This window comes from Abrus precatorius, unplaced genomic scaffold (genome assembly GCF_003935025.1).
Source record: "Abrus precatorius isolate BTA unplaced genomic scaffold, Abrus_2018 Scaffold9, whole genome shotgun sequence".
Classification (NCBI taxonomy): Eukaryota; Viridiplantae; Streptophyta; class Magnoliopsida; order Fabales; family Fabaceae; genus Abrus; species Abrus precatorius.
This window is the reverse complement of record NW_020874439.1, coordinates 5,877,360-5,892,969: the sequence shown is the minus strand read 5'-3', so window position 1 is coordinate 5,892,969 and position 15,610 is coordinate 5,877,360. Positions and strand designations below refer to the sequence as shown.

The following is a 15,610-nucleotide window of genomic DNA, read 5'->3' as shown; positions in this document are numbered from 1 at the left end:
TTATTATTAAATTAATTACTTTTATATTAAACTCAAAGACAAGAAAATTGATTTTGATAGCAATATTAAGCAAGGACAAATTGTTATTCGATTTTTCTGTTTAAAAGATGAATTGATTTATTATTATTTTTTAAGTCGTGTATTCTCATTAATTGAATGAAAGAATTTTTTATTCAAGCAAAAGTGTCGTAAACAATAAGAATTTCATAGTTTTCTATCGTCCATTTTGTTTTTATGCAAAAATATGCTGATAGAAAGAGTGGAAATAATTATTTTCTTTATGTTTTAAGATGCTTAGAAAAATAATGAGTTTTTTATTTTTGTTTTTAAGATGCAAAAATGGCATATTAATGATGAGAAATAATTGTTATATTATTTCCAATTGATATTTATAGTGATGGCTTATTCGTTTATGTGCAATAATTATTATGATTAACCTTTATTTAGATGCATATTTTTTTTGAAGACAAGATAAATTGCAATAATGTAATCCAATATATAAGAACTATTAGATTTATTAGAAATATTCTCAGTTTGATTTTCATCGGTCTAAGAATAATATTAAGATCGAATCATTTCTAATCGCTATGTTGTGAATTTGATTGATTTTTTTTCTCTTATTTTACAAAACTTTGATTTGTTGGTTAATAATAAATAAATTTTCATTAATTACAGTAAGAATATCATCTAAAATTAATATATAATTCTTTTAGTAGTACAAGGCTTATTAAGTAAAAAGTCAAAATAATTTTAGCAAAAAAAAAAAAAGAGAGTCAAAATTATATATATAATTTGAAAATATAATCTACTCAAAAGCATTGAATCTCATTATAATTTAACTTAGTCTAAATTTCAAAACATAAATTTAAATAATTTTATGTTTTTCTCAAAAATATTTAATGAAATATATTTTGATTAGTATTTACATAAGGACAAAATAAAAAAATTAATATATTTGTAGATCATTAAGATTTACTTTGTATTGGTTTTAAATATGAAAATAAAATAAAATAAAATAAAATTTGTCATATTTTTATTCATGATTTATTCAATCTTCAAATTTATGAATTGATTTACCTGTTGAAAATTGTTTTGATTGATTTTTGAACATAATTTATTTGATTATTTAGAATTTATTATGAGCATGGATGCTCGTGTAGAAAGGCCAATAAATATTTCTGAATTGATGAGATGCAAAAGCTTCATATTAGATACATCATTTTAATTTTACAAATGCAAAGAAAAATCATGCTAATATGCAAATAACTTTTCTTTATTATCCCTATCAATTATGCTAATTAATGCAATAAATTTTTTTGTCCTTTCATTGTTTTTGAGTAGGTTATTCAATAAATTTTTCTTTATTATTAATTTTAAAATATTTAAATTAGAAATAAACTAACTATATATCAGTGAGTATCTATATCTATATGTAAAATTGACTACACCTACTTATTACCTTATGCATTAAATTTTGAAATGTATAAAGTCATTTTTATGTATGTGATTTCATTTACTTATTACTCTATGCATTAAAATTCGAAACTTATAAAGTCACTCTTATGTGTACTCACTTATTACTCTATGCATTAAAATTCAAAACGTATAATTTATGAATTGAAATTATATTTATTCATACTTATTTATCTTTGAATTGTATTTAAAGAATTAATTCAAAACCTATAAAGCCACTCATATTAACTGCATCTAATTATTACTCTCTAAATTAAAATTCAAAATGTAAAACTTACTGATTGAAATTATATTTTATTCATACTTATTATCTTTGAATTGTATTTAAAGAATCTTTATTAGATTTGATGAATTGTATTTAAAATTTTTTTTTAGAATTGATGGTTATATTATGTTATAAATGACAACGTAAATACTTATATGTAAAATTGACTACACCTACTTATTACCTTATACATTAAATTTTGAAATGTATAATGTCATTTTTATGTATGTGATTTCATTTACTTATTACTCTATGCATTAAAATTCGGAACTTATAAAGTTACTCTTATGTGCACTCACTTATTACTCTATGCATTAAAATTCAAAACGTATAACTTATGAATTGAAATTATATCTATTCATACTTATTTATCTTTGAATTGTATTTAAAGAATTTTTATTAGAATTGATAAATTATATTTAAAGAATTAATTCAAAACCTATAAATATGTAAAATCTATCTATCTATCTTCTATATCTATATGTAAAATTGACTACAGCTACTTATTACCTTATGCATTAAATTTTGAAATGTATAAAGTCATTTTTATGTATATGATTTCATTTACTTATTACTCTATGCATTAAAATTCGGAACTTATAAAGTCACTTTTATGTGCACTCACTTATTACTCTATGCATTAAAATTCAAAACGTAATTTATGAATTGAAATTATATTTATTCATACTTATTTATCTTTAAATCGTATTTAAAGAATTTTTATTAGAATTGATGAATTGTATTTAAAGAATTAATTCAGAATCTATAAAGTCGCTCATATTAACTGCATATAATTATTACTCTCTACATTAAAATTCAAAACATAAAACTTACTAATTGAAATTATATTTTATTCATACTTATTATCTTTGAATTGTATTTAAAGAATCTTTATTAGATTTGATGAATTGTATTTAAATTTTTTTATTAGAATTGATGGTTATATTATGTTATAAATGACAACGTAAATATTTATATTATAAATTGCCTTAAATTATAATTTATTAAAATTAACTACAACATTTTTCAAAGTTTATGAATTAAAATTATATCTGATTTATACTTATTATGAAATAAATTTAAGAAGAATTTATTAGAATTTATGATTATATTATATACATTGAATTAAAAAATTACACTTATAATATTATTACTTTATATTATATATTATTAAGTTAAATTTTTGATAAATTCTTTTTACATATTTAAATTATTTTATTAATTAGTTTAATTTAATTTATATTTCAATATTTACTTCAAATACTAAAATATAATTAAATAAAAAAGTACATTTATAAAATTATTATTTTATATTATATTATTAAATTAAATTTTTAATGAAAAGACAAGTTTACATATTTAAATTATTTTAGTAATTAGTTTAATATAATATATAATTTAATATATATCTCAAAAATTAAAATATTTATAAAATTATTAGTTTATACTATATATTGTTAAATTATATTTCTAATGAAAAAGTAAGTTTACATATTTAAATAATCTTATTAATTAGTTTAATATAATATATAGTTCCATATATATTTCAAAAATTAAAATATACGTTGAATGTGAATTATTGTTTTATATTATATATTATATTATTAGAGTAAATTTTGAAAGAAAAAATAACTTTTATTACAAGACTTTTTCTTTACTTATATAAGTCATATTTACATAACTTTTAAAAACTTGCTCACCGTTCTTTCTATATAAGTTATATTTTTATTTTTAAATATTAATATATAATTTTGTGTATATTAATATTTAAAGACAATTTTTAAAATTTCATACATTAGATGAATAAATATTTTACTTTTTATATATTAGTCTAATAGGTTATTTTTAAAAAATATGATATCATGTTTTAATAATTATATAGTAAAATTTTATTAATAATTTTAAATTATAATTATAAATAGACAGTTTATCTTATAAATTTAATTCAATAAATATAAACAAATATATAAATAAAAAATTATACGACCTTTTATTTAAATTTTATAACATATATTAACAAATTTATTATATTTAATAATTTATTGTTATAATTATTTATTTAAAATTTTATAATAATAAATTATTTATGATATCATGAAATAATATAAATTTTATTTTTACATTTTAAAAATAAAATATTTGTACGTTATTTTATTTTATGCTAAAAAATACTAAATTATACATATTTTAAAGAATAATTTATTTTAATAAATAAATTTTTTATTATATTTATATTTTTTTTATATTTAAACTATGTATTTTATATTTTAAAATAAATTAATTTAATAAAAAAATAAACCTTGCACGGAGATATTTTCTAGTTTCTATAGAAATATTGAAAAAAATTTCATTATTTTTTATTTATTTATTTTTCTTTACTTTTCAGTAACTGTGACCATAATGTTTTAATAAGTTAATCAATATAAAAATTGTTTTACTGAAAAATGTGATGAGGGCCACGTGCCGTGAGATGTGAATATTATGTGTGTTTACCCGAAATTGATGAATGTGAATTGTATGCTAGAGGTGCATGATAGAATGAATATTGTGAACCAATGTGGGCCCGAGGGCCATGTAATATAGATGAATATTGGCTATGTGCCGTCTAATGTGAAATGAATGTGGGCCTAGTGCCGTGTATTTGAATGCAATGTGGGTTGTGTGCCGTGTGTAAGCATGATTATTGCATGTGCGAATGAAATGTGTGTGAGTGAGGCGTGTACCGCCGTTGAAATGTGTTGTGAATGGTTTAGCAATACACTGGAGGTGTGGAAGATGAGGACAGTAGAAATACATTGGGAAGAGGGAGTGGTGGTGACACCGACTGTGGAACGGGTGCACCACGAGCCACACACTCTCTTCCTAACTAGACCTATGACCATTACCTTTATTGAGCGACCCGTGACTGCCCACCTGGTATCCGTGAGGCGGGAGTAACCGCCGACCATTTATGGTGTAAATTTGTTATCACAGTTGGTTGGCGTGCATATGTAGGGATTTATGAATTATACTTGTGGATGTGAAATGCGACTGATGATTGTGTTTGTTTAATGTATTAGAAATATTCTGGAGGTGAGACTCTATGTTGACTGTGTGTTTTTGGGTAGTGTAGAGTACTCACCCTTACATTCATTTTTCAGGTAATCAAGACAATCAGCACCGGACTCAGTGAAGGGACGGATGGACTGGTATAGAACTTAGATTTTATTTTGAAAATGTTGTAATCGAACTAGTCCTGTAGCAGTTATTTGATATTAATTTGTAACCTTTCATATATTTCAAAATCTTTTATGAAAATTTGGTTATCCGATTTGCGAAGTTATTATTTAATTTAAATTAAAGTTTAGGTGTTACAAATATTATGTATTTAAGACCAAAGACCCACTCTTGGTTTATTTGGTTTCAAAAAGGAATCTCTTTAAAATTCCTAAGATGGTTTCATTATTGATTTCATTATTTTGGGCCAACACTTCAAATTTTCCCTAAATCAGCTAAAATAGCTTTATAATACTTTACTAAAAATACAAATTTTACTCCAGAATGCCAATTATTATCTTTTGTAGCCTGTTTTGGAATAACTTGGATAACCATGTGGCAATATGATTTAGCCAAATTAAAAAAAAATTAACCATACAAATATTAGTCCGAACCATTACGATAAAATGGTAGACTAAGTTTAACACAGACTTATTCAGCACCCAAAAAAATAGACCAGTGGTTAATTCTTCATGGACAGACTCCAAAGAAAGACACAAGAACAGTTACTGGTGAAAAAGCTAATCAAGAGTTCCTCGCTCAGAAATTTTAAATTTTAACAAAATTATCTGCAACTGGCAATGAACAAGAATTTAATAGTATTTTAGCTTTATTATCTCCAACCAATACAGACAATAATTCTGAAGATAAAGATAATAGTTATAACCTACTTGAAAATTATGAAGATCTAGCTAATAATAATGAAGATGATTGTTATGCCATATATCTTCCTTTCTCTCAAAGGTAAAAACATAAGCAATAGGAGAATTGGCTAAAAGGAAGGATATGACTAAAAGAAAAAATGACAAAAAAGTAAAAAAAGAATTGACAAAAAAAAATGACTAAAGCAAAAGCAAAAAAAAGAAGCAAACCATTATAGCAGACAAGAAGTGACAAAAGATAAGCCAATAAATAAGAATGAATCCAAGAATAGGAGTATTTTTTTCTATAAAAGCTCAAGTAGAGGAAGAGGTTTGACATAAGCCAATTTCCATATGAAAACAATACTCTTATCACTTAGAATTCCAAAACTCTCTTTATAATCTTTATTCTAATATTTCAATATCCAGCATTGTACCAGTTATTTTCAATACAATATTAATTTTGTAAATTGTATTAAAAAAATAAAAAAGTAAACACTTAAATACTTATAAATAATAATTAATCACAAATATATCATCATAAATTTTAGAATCATTGTTTTCGTCTCCAATAAAATCAAAACTCTAATTAGATAATCGAACTAATAACAAATTACTGTAATAACAATGTTATCTTTTATATATTAATATATTATGTATACAAATTATTGATATACATGATGTCATTTGATACTTCTAGAATCATTTTATTTATTGTCTTGAAGATTTATTTATTTATTTATTATCTGATTTAATTTGAATTTAATTTAGATTATTCTAACTTGAAATTTTACTTAAGTGATATTGACTACTTGTCACTTAGACTAATTTTTATTCATTTTTTACCTTTAATACTTTAATAAATTAATCACTAAAAATTGTGTGAAATCAAATTACAATATTTATTTTTAAATAAATATGAATTATATATTTTTACTGTCATAATAATTGATTGTCTTGAGTGTAATAATTATTTTGAAAGCTTTTTTTTTAAAGAGAGTTGAGATATTCATCATTATTATAGCAACCATCAATATATATCATTTACAGTAAGTCTTAATGAAACACTTTCATTTTTATTGTTTTTATTATTATTGTATATTTATTTTATTTTATTTTATTTATTATTGTATTTTATTTTTTAAAATAGAAGAATTTTAATAATTTTTATCTTTTGAAAATGTGGAAATAAATTAATAAATAAATAATATTTTATATTAAATTATAATAAAATTATAATTATGTAAAATTTTATTTTTATTAAGTTACATAAATATGGTTTAAAATTTTTTATGCTTTTTATTTTCTTTGTTAGAAGTATCACTTTCGATATATTTTTCTTTGATTTTAATTTTGTATTTTTGTTTCAATCTTTTTCACTACCACCACCATCATCATCATTATTATTATTATTATTATTATTATTTATTTTTTTAATGGCTCTATCTTTTTATTTTTTTAATATTTTCTATAATTCTAAGTATTTAAGTTTATTTTCTGATATTATTTTATAAATTTAACTATTAAACGATGCAGACTACACTGAAGATGAGCTTAAAAAACAATTTAGATTTGTAATATCATATAGAAAATAACACATATATAATCCAAGTTGAAAATGGATAAATGTAATACGAGACATTTTCTTTATCATCCAATTTTTTTTAAATATCCTAACGAATAAAGTATTTTTTTTATTTAAATTTCATGTTGTGTTTCTTTTATCATAAATTTTTTTGTTTAATCAATATTATTTACTTTTTAAGGAATTTTTTATCTTTTGAAAACATAGAAATAAAATCATAAATAAATAATATTTTAGGTAAAATCAAATAAAATTGTAATTATATATATTTATACCCAAAATATCAAATCATAGTATAAAATGTATTAAAAAAAATAGAAAAAGTAATTACTTAGGTACTTATAAACAATAGTAAATCAACAAATATATTAAAATTAATGCAAAACTCAAATTAAATAACGTAATATCTAATAACAGTAATAATAATGTTATTTTTATCTTTTAATATATTATGCATAAAGAAACTATTGATGTAGGTAATGCCATGGGATACTTCCACAGTCATTTTATTTATCGCTTTAAAGAACTATTTTTTCTTTACTTTAGTAATAGTAACTATAATGCTTTAATAAATTAATTAGAATAAAAACTGTGTTGAATCAAATTACAATATTCAGTTTTAAATAAATATTAATTATATATAATTTTTGTCACAAGTAGATTATGATATGAAAATAAATAAATTTTTTTTATTAACGATAATTATTTTGAATTGAAGTAAATGATATTTATTTTAATTTTTTATTAAACAATCAGTTGCCACACCATCTCTTATTGATAGCATAAGTTAATTTTAATTAACTTATGGGAGGATTTTTATTAGTTTTTTCTTTTATAAGGATTTAGTTATAAGCTCATAGATTTCAATACCAATTCAATGATGTTCAATAATAATTAATGAACTTCAACTTCAACAAACCTAACCATAGCTTTCGTTTTCAGCTCCTTTCCCTATTTTCCCCTGTTGTTTTATGTAGCTGTACAATTATCTGCCATTGTTGGAAAATTAAAACATATTTTTGGATTGGTCAAGCATAATCTATGCAGGGAAATAATCCTAGTGATTTTTATCACCTTTTATCTATTTAATGGATATGATAATTGTAACATCCTCGTTTTTCCTAAACAGTTAATTTGTTAATATAGTTATAATTTAGATTATAATTCTTCAATTTTTAGAAAATAAAAAAAAATGTTCGTTTATACCGGTTAAAATTGCTCTATGAGGATAAAAATAGCATTTTTAATCTAGAAGAATTATTTTAAATAATAAAAAATTATATTTTAATTAGAAATAATATTTGGAGTGTAAAAATAATTATTTTGGCAATTATTGCTTATTTTTGAATTTTTAGTTAATACTGTTTTATGTGTTCACAGGAACTGTGTGATTATTTTTTTTTCTTTTTTCCTTTTCTTTTTCTTTTTAAGTGATAACCAAAGAGATATTGATGTCAAAAATTATGTTATAATTATTTTAATTGTTTGGCATAAATTATTTTTATTTTTGAGTTTTATTCATAATTATTTTATTTAATTACATTAAAATAGTAAAATAATTGATTATTATATTATTATTTCTTTATCTATTTGACTAAATTGACCATTTTCTTACATAAATCTTCTTCTTCTCCAAGTCCATAACCCCTTCTTCTTCCTTTCACCATTTTCATTTTCTTCCACTCATTTAAGCTTGTTTTAAGGTATGTTTTTAATATATATCCTTAATTAAGCTTAATTAGTTGTTAATTATCATTTCATCCGATTAAAATTTTAAATTTTTTCTATTTTTGGCTGTCATGAACAGTAAAAATGGGTCTTACTTTACTTCAAAATTATTTGTTTTTAAACTTACTTTCTTTTGTACTATATGTAGACTATGCATGGCTTATATTGTTTACATAATTAGTTTTTCAAAAATGTGATTAAAAAGCACTAAACCCTCACAAGGGTTGGCTACCATGTAGTTTTAGAGAAGGTGAAGTGAGTGTTTTTCAATTCCATTTTATTCTTTTATATTAGTTAGATCATAGAAACTAATTTTGTGTTAATCGGACTTTTATAGCAAAAGTTAGAAAATTTCAATTTTTACATATACATATAAGAGTATAAAATTAGCATCTCCTTAGTATTAATTATGTTTAGGCATGATTAATTGATTAGGTTGATCGTTTCGAAGATTGGATTGTTCGAGTTTTCTAAAGAATCAGAAAAAAATTCATCCATATCTTCATCAAAGAATATCCGTAAGGTAAGGGGTGGGATAATTTTATTTCAATATGTGGCATTAAGAACCATAAGGGAATGATTCTCTATTGTTCTAATCAAATAAAATGAATTTGGGTTGTTTTAGAGCTATCCCATAATTTTTAGAAGATTTTGTTATAGCACTTGACATGTGTGAAAGGTTGCCTTAGACCAGGAAATTGATTGAACAAGGACTCTCCCTTATATGTAAGGTCTTTTGTGTATTTAAATTAATGTATTGGAATGATTTATAGTTGAAGTGCTGTATTGAAATATTTCTTTATAATTGGTTGAATTCTCATTATGTGCTTGTGTAGATATTCTTGTTGGTAGGAATGCCATATAATAGTAAAGATTGGAAGTAATATAGTTTCATGTGGTGTGAGCATATAGATTGATATAATCTAAATGTCCATTAAGACTTGTTGGAAAGAAGAAAATATGTTTTTAAGGTATATATATATATATAATTATGTATTTTATATATAGTACAAGTATCTTTTGACTTCTTTTGAAAATAGATTTAATAAAAATAAATAAATAAATTATATTACTGAGAAAGTAGTATTGGATATTTGGAAGGCTTGAATCATTTTTAAAATGATTAAGTTTTAAATTTTTAAGCATAAAAACATATTTAAAGAAAGAGGGGAAGATACGATTTCCATGGATTTCGAGATGATGGAGGTGGAATTTAATGAATTAGAAGTATTCTGGATTTTTCTAGTTGTTTTACAGGAAAAAGAAAATTTTGGAATATCTGATTTACAGAGGAGACTCTGTCGAATTTTATTGAGAAAAGAAAAAGTTAAGGATTGTACTTAACAGAAAAGAAAAATTAAAGTTTTTCTCTAATTACATTAATTAGGAGTGAAGACATGCATCATGAACATGTGATAGTGTGATGAGTGGACAGGGAAGTATAAGAAATCTAGGGGCGGCTCCAGGGTAGTCTTGGGGATAGTGACGTGTGATTGAATCTGACAGTGGCCAAGGCTCGCCATCTTGTGCTGTAGACTCTCACTGCAAAACTTTACTATCCTGACTGGTCCCGAGAGATTCTTGTATTAGTAGAGCTGTTACTGTATTATGAGATGAACAAAGTTGGCAGATAAGTAACAGTGAAACTCCTGATCCTTCCCTGAGTAAAAGAAACATATTGATGGTTTTGGGCCCACATGCATGTGTCAAAATGTACTAAGTTATAATAATGGACTTGCATCACTTCTCATTCATGGCATATGCATTTGCTTGGTAGATTATGGGTGTTGATAATTAATTGTGTGATTGAAACCCTTATATGTCTTTTGCTGCTGGAGATTGAATTAAATTGTCTCACCCTTTTATTGCTATGTGTGTTGTGTGTGAATATGTTTATTAGGTGAGAACATTGATGGCTCGACCACCGTACCAATTCAGCGTCTCGATTAGATATGATCCTGAGGGAACATGGGTGCACGACTGGGAGCAACAACGATTCACCCACACTGGCTCTATTACCTTTTTGTTAGATAGAAATGGCCCAGGCCCACGAGCTTACCCTATCCCCATCCGAGTACCCATGAGACTTACTTTTCCATTTCCTCCAGATGTACAATTTGTGAGACCCCCTACCCCACCTCCTGTTCCTGTATTATCACCCCTGGTATTACCCCCAGGTTTTCTTAGACCTTTACGTCCTTCTATACCATATTTACCACCTGTTGAACGAACTAGTTTAGTTGACACACTTTTAGCAAGACCTATCTCTATCTCATCCACTTCTTCTTCGTCTTTCTCTAGTTCTTCAGACTCTCCTGATTCTTCTCACTGTTCAAACACCTCTACTGCTATCGGAAGGAAGAGGACTGCTTCTCAAGCAGGACTCCTTCCTAATTTTGCCCCCTCTGAGTAGGAATCTAGTGAAAAATGAGAGTAGGTTAGAGTCGAGTAAGGGATAATCTATATATATACGTAGGTGTAAGTACTTTTGACTGAAAAGAAAAAAGGGTATATAGGAAGCCTAACCTTACTGTTGTTGAATTTTGGAAGGAAATGGGCACTTTGGTGATCAGGGATCCAGGGGAAAGCTCGTGAGGTCTTCGTTTTGGGTTGTCGTCTCTGATATCGTGACCCCACTTTAGTTTGTATGTAATTCAGTTATGTATATATTTAGATAACTGGATGATTGTATAAACTAACAAATGATGTGTATATATGAAATGAATACTTCTAGTAATGGTAGTGTATTTAAATTCACTATATCTGAATAGATATAGACCCATGCATGTGATGTTCTTACTGCTTGGTTATTTTATGATTATATTTATATTTATTGCTTAGTAAGTAGTAAGGGTGTCACAATAATACCTAAGATAAATCGCCAATAATTGCCATTTCAACATGTTTGGAGGCTTGTAGTGATAAGTCTGTAACTCTTTTACAGTCCATATATTCATATTTGACCTTTATTTTATTTGGATTTTACACTAATTTATATATTAATTGTGCAGTTTGGTATAAAGAGGCCGCAAGTGGATTTTGGGTACATTATGGGCCCAAATTGATGAAAATTAGAGCTTCGCAGTAGTCAGCACGCCCAGACCCATCCAATAAGCACGGGGTGTTTCAAGCCCATGCACGGTCGTGCTTAAGGCCTTGCATGGCCGTGCTCGTTTGTGAGAAGTCCAATTATGAAGAGTTTTTAAGGTTTTTCAAATCCTATAAAAGGGAGGATCTCAAGCATCGTAAAGGCACTATTTTTACCTTGACTTTTCCTCTAGAATACATCTCATCTCGTCTCTCTTGCAGGGATCTTTGGCACATGCTTGGCGAGATTTGGAGCTTTGAGCGATCGTACTTGAAGACCGAGAACACATCTCACACTCTAATTTGCTATTTCTTTTGATTATGACTTTGTTTATGATTGTTTTAGTTCTTTTCTTTAGCATGAGTAACTAAGTCCATAGCTAGGGCTATGAGAACTATTCTTCATAAATTTATGAAATTTTTATGTTTGAATCTAAATTTGATTTCTGTTTTGTGATTAGATTTTATCCTATTGTGCTTCTTTCTTAATCCTAATTAATTATATCGTCAGGCGACCGTACCTCGATTAATTAATAGATCTATAGGGTAAAACGAGACAAAGGATTAGGTGGACCAAACCAATCTTTCTCTTCTAATCATTATTAAATTAACAAGTTCATAGGTTCCTTAAGCTTTCTTAAATTGATGTCTTGCATGACCATTGAGGATGTTAATTTAGAGAAAAGAATATTAATATTGCATGACCATTAGATATTAATAGTATTTGTATGAATGATTAGTAATCACAAGGAAATCGAATTTAGAGTTAAACAGAAAAATAACATAAAGGATTGAATGAGAAAATCCATATGCCCTAGGTTCCTCTTTGATAAGTTTAACCAAGACGTGCATTGTATTCCTTGCTATTAGTTTTATAATTAATTTTATAAATTCTTGTTTTAATTAATCTCATATCTTTGAAGCTTAAACAATTGAATTAAGAAATTCTTAGTAATTGGAAAACAATCTTTGTGAGACGATATTTCAGGAATTTAATTTAAGAACCCTTTATTATTTCTCGATGGGTACACTTGCCCTTCGAACAAGTTTTTGGCGCCATTGTCAGGGATTGCTTTTTCAATATTAAAAAAATCTCGAATTTAATTGATTTGAACAATTTGTGTTTTACTTTATTTTAATTCTGTTTTGTTTATTGTTAAGTTTTTAATTTTATTTTTTTATAATTTTTGTATTTATTTTATTTTAATTTTTTTTATTTCACAATTTCTTTTAATGTATGCTTACTCGTTCTAAGTGCTCTACAACTTGTTTATTTGATCCTGAGATTGAGAGAACAACGTGTAGACAAAGAAAAGAAGTGAGAGAGCAAAGAATGGCAGAGGGAAGGAGATCAATTCAAGATTACATGACACCCACTGTTAGAAGCACTCCTGGAAGTATTGCGGCACCTAATGTGGAGGCCAACAATTTTAAATTGAAACCAGCACTCATAACATGGTCCAGAACTCAATACAGTTTGGAGGCATGCCTAACGAAGACTCCAATCTTCATCTGACAAAGTTCCTCAGATTGACGGATACCATCAAGTACAATGGAGTCTCCAAAGATGCTATTCAATTCTGCCTTTTCCCCTTCTTAATATCTAAAACGGTGAATGCATGGTTTTCCTCACTCCCAGCCAACTCCATTAGAACTTGAGAGGCTCTCACTCAACAATTCTTGGGAAAGTATTTTCCCTTATCAAGGTCCTCTAAGCTTATGACAGAGATATGTTGCTTCCAACAATATGAAGCAGAATCCTTATTCGAAGCATGAGAGCGATTTGGAGAGCTTTTGAGGAGATGTCCTCATCATGACTTTCCGACGTGGAGACAGGTGCAAATTTTATACAGTGGCCTATCAATCACTACTAGGGCTACAATTGATGTCGCAGCAGGAGGGTCCCTCATAAGAAAAGATCCAGATGATGCATACAAGCTGATAGATGAGATGGCATCTTCTAGCTTTCAGTGGCACACTGCTGATTCTTATGACACCAAGAGGAAAGAGACTGACCCAGTTTACCAAGCAGAGAGCAACAACCTACTAATGAGGGCTCTTACAAAACAACTAGAATCTTTAATAAAGGCTCAAGACCAACTTGTAAGAGCTCCTGCAAGCCCAGAATCTAAGTAAGAGGAGGCAAATTTCATGAGCAATCACAGTTCAGGTGGAGGAGTAATCCTCCTAACTCTTGGGGGGAATGGCTTTGGAAGTCAAAATTCAAGTGTTTATCGCCCTCCTCATATGCAAAGCCAGGGAGCAAGACCTGAAGGAAAAGAAGCTCCTAGATCTCAGTCTAACTTTCAAGAATAGAAGATGCAATATGTGCATTACTCTGATAAGAGGATGATAGAGCTTGAATCCAAGTTGGACCAACATATTGAGAGAACTGATAAGAGGTTCGCAGAGGTTAAATCTGAAATACAAGCCAACTCTTCTAAGATGAGTGCACAGTTGGAGCAAATTACGAACCTTCTGAGTCAAAGAGTAATGTGAACACTGCCATCTCAGCCTGAGCCTAATCCAAGAGAGCAATGCAATGCCATCACTTTTAGAAGTGGAAACAAAATAACAAGAATCGCAGACCAGAGGCACATGCACGCCCATGCTTGTTGAGAAGCACGCTAATGCTGATTTTATATGCACGCCCATGCTTACTGATGAGAGCACATGAAAATGTGAAGCTCACCCAGGAGTGCTAAGCTATAGTCCTTAAAAAGATTCTACCTAAGCTTAAGGACCCAGGGAGTTTTACTATTCCTTGCACAATTGGAAAAACTCATATTGATAAGGCTTTATGTGATTTAGGAGCAAGTATTAATCTTATGCCTTATTCTGTTTTCAGGAAGCTTGGAATGCATAAATCTAAGCCGACCTCCATGTCACTTCAGCTGGCAGATAGGTCGATCACATACCCCAAAGGCATAATGGAGAATGTACTTGTATAAGTTGAAGAGTTTATATTTCCTGCTGACTTTGTTGTACTTGATATGGAGGAAGATGATGATGTCCCCATCATACCAGGAGACCGTTCTTGGCCACTGCTAGAGCCATCATAGACGTACAAGAAGGGAAGCTCACACTGAGGCTAGATGATGAGGAAGTTGTATTTCAAGTTTTCAATTCTTTCAAGTACTCTTCTAGCCAAGAGTCTTGTCACTTTGTGAGCACTGTAGATGTTGCTTCTCCTCCTCCAATTTATGTGAAGCATGGAACCACAAGAAGAAGGCCAAGGAGGAAGCAATATAAGAAGAAGAAAAGACAAAAGCTTAAACCATCCATTAATAAGCCTTCTAATTCGAAGCTTAAATTTTCTTCTCTTTATTCTAATTCCCATCTTATGAATAATTTTTCTAATGTAATAGGTATTGGGGAGGCAAAGTTGCTGGGGAGACAATTGCATATCAAGGGAGTCACCTCTGAGACTCATACCTTCTTCCTACCATGATTTAACAGGAACGTCAAGCTCGTGACGTTAAACAAGCACTCCCAGGAGGCAACCTGTGTCTTTTATTTTATTTAAATTTTATTTCTTTTTGTTTGTTTAAATTTTGCTATTGTTATTTTAATTTT

The 15,610-nt window shown here is 27.3% G+C and overlaps 1 non-coding gene and 1 pseudogene across 1 annotated transcript; one reads left to right on the top strand and one right to left on the bottom strand.

Annotated features, from left to right (window-relative positions):
• Window positions 1-11,360, top strand: part of LOC113850663 — a 94,176-nt pseudogene extending 82,816 nt beyond the window's left edge.
• A 2,387-nt stretch (window positions 11,361-13,747) lies between these two features.
• On the bottom strand, window positions 13,748-13,854 carry LOC113851732. The gene has a single exon (XR_003502299.1). It is a non-coding gene; the product is annotated as a small nucleolar RNA R71 (small nucleolar RNA).
• Window positions 13,855-15,610: the final 1,756 nt, after the last annotated feature.